This window comes from Papaver somniferum, chromosome 3 (assembly GCF_003573695.1).
Source record: "Papaver somniferum cultivar HN1 chromosome 3, ASM357369v1, whole genome shotgun sequence".
NCBI classification, from domain to species: domain Eukaryota; kingdom Viridiplantae; phylum Streptophyta; class Magnoliopsida; order Ranunculales; family Papaveraceae; genus Papaver; species Papaver somniferum.
In genome coordinates, this window is record NC_039360.1 from 98427539 (window position 1) to 98430161 (window position 2623).

Genomic DNA, 2623 nt, shown 5'->3' on the forward strand with positions numbered 1-2623 from the left:
GATCTTATAGGCTTACTAGTTAAAGCGTGATTAGGGTTTTTATTCTATCACTTCTTATAGGTTTACTAGTTAAAGCATGATTAGGGTTTTTATTCTATTTTTACTATCTCTAATCTTTACAAGGAACCTACCTTTTCAGACTCGATCTTTGTTGTTGGTATTATTTACACAACCCATTATCGAATGAATATTAAGCTGATGTTAGATTTTTTGTTCGATCTCACGGAATCAGATGTTAGATCTTATAGGTTTACTAGTTAAAGCATGACTAGGGTTTTTATTTGGTTGTATCAAAGAACAAGTTAATGACGATGAGAGGTGATTTTATTTTGTTACAACAATATTGTTTTAGGCTTAAGTTACATGCATGAACTATTATAAGCTTTAGGTAAGGATCTTTATTTCATGTTACTTAGTTAGGCTTTACTAGTTAGTTAGGTTTTACAAAACTTAACGATGCTAATTGTTTTCTCGGGTTTTTGTTATTGTTTGGGTTTGATTTAGATATAACTCTACTTTGATCGACGATGTTGTGTCAATCATATTTATATACAAGTCTTCTCAAGATTTAATCATTTGAGTCTCTGTTACTTGGCGAGCCTGTAACGTCTGTATTTTAAGTTGCCACTTTTAATAGTACCATGTTGCTGGTTGGCCAATTTGACTATATCTTCAAGATAAAAATGGATAATCATTATCTGGTGCTTTAGTGCTCTTGGCTTTTGTAACAAAAAGTTATATGAGACCGTTTAACCGGTACCTTTCGTCTTATGGATAACACAATAATCATGAGGATATTTTGTGTGTTGTAGTGATTTTTTAGCCTCAAGTTACATGCATCACTGAGTTTATGTTTGTTTTCTTTTCATATAATAGAAAATAGGTGTAACACATGTTGCCTATCATGTTAGGTTTAGCTAATACTTTCCAAAATAAGCTCAAATTCCTAACTGAGATGCACGTACCTACACAGCTTTTGTCATAGCAGAAGATGATGATTACGACCAATGGAGGGAATCAGATGTTGAGGGGAATTCTGATGAAGAAACGGTGGATTTAGATGAGAGTCATGATGACATTGTACAATCAGATGACTATGATGGTGGAGATATGCTTCACACTGCTATATTTGAAGACTTAACAGGTAATGTGCGAAACCTTGTACTTACTTGTTTCTACTTAAACATCACATGGTTTCATACGTGAGTCGACTTCAACGGTTCATCGCCCGTCTGGTATGGGAGGTAAGATTCTATCCACCCACGAATCCCCTGTCAGTGGGTTTTATTTTGTGTGACAACTCACACCCCTGCAATATAATGTCGAACTGGTATTACAATAGCTAATACAACGAATATCAGACTGAGTTTCAAAATGGACGTTACTACTTTGACCATAGTGTGAATAATGGTTGGGAACATCAGCCTTTTGAAGGTTATGGTCCATACCATGGTGAGGCCAATTACTATCCACACGCCAACCGGTCATACGAGCAAAATTCCTCTCTACTAGAGTCAACACGTAAGTTAGCTGAGTCGACACGTAAGTTAGCAGAAATGAATAACTTAGTTATGGACGAAAGCAATGCAACGAGTGAACTTTCTTTCCTAGATTCAATCAGGAAGTCGTGTAAGTCGACTCAAAATATTTTGTTAGAGGCCCAGAACATAAGTGCTCTTAATTTCCAATATAGTGTTTCCAATAGTACCTTTGAAAATGAAGATAGTTATTCACATAATCAAGATGACGAGGATAAAATTGGTAACACTACTTGTTTAGATGAGGTTCAACAATTTTCATGTTATTATAATGATGATTATGATGAGGATAGTGTTGATGAAGAATTTGAAATAAGTAGGCATAGTGATCAAGAATTTGTTACTCCAATTGATCTTAATAATGATAATGTTTCTAGTTCAAATCCAAATAATTTTAATAATTATTCACCTATTCAAAGGGACGAGGATTTAACTAGAGATACCCCCGTTTTAGACGATGTAGTATTTCCTTTTGATTACGAAGCTAATAATGGTTTAGAGGTACGAGTTTTTTCTGAGAATATTGTTTTAGAGTCTAGTGATTTAGAAACATTAGTCTTAGACAAAGAAAGTGAACTCGTAGAGATGAGTGAGGATGAGCGTGACTTAGAAGAATCCATTGACCATTTTCAGGAATCAGATGACCTTGAAATTAGGGAAGTTATGACTAGTCTTTCTAGAGACACTAAAAATTCTAAGTTTGGGGGTGATTATCATTCTCCATGTGCTTTAACTATTAGAAAGGTCCCTCACTTGGGATTTGACATATGTGTCTCAACCATTTTACAAGATTATCTTCATACACGTTTTCCTGAACCTAGTGATGTCCATAAGGAATTTCAGTTGTTAGAAACCCATCCTCTGGTTGATGCGGTTTACCCAGCCTATGATATCCAGATTGACTTTGTTTTCCCACCAAATATTTTTCGACCAATTGTGGGAACGTATAAGTTTCATGTGTCAATTATTAAGTTTTGAGACTAAACCTAATTACTTTAGGAGATTAGGGTCGACACATTTGTTTAAGGAAGCCCACCACTCTCATTGTGGTCAGCTGTGTGAGTCAAAACTGATTGACTTTATGG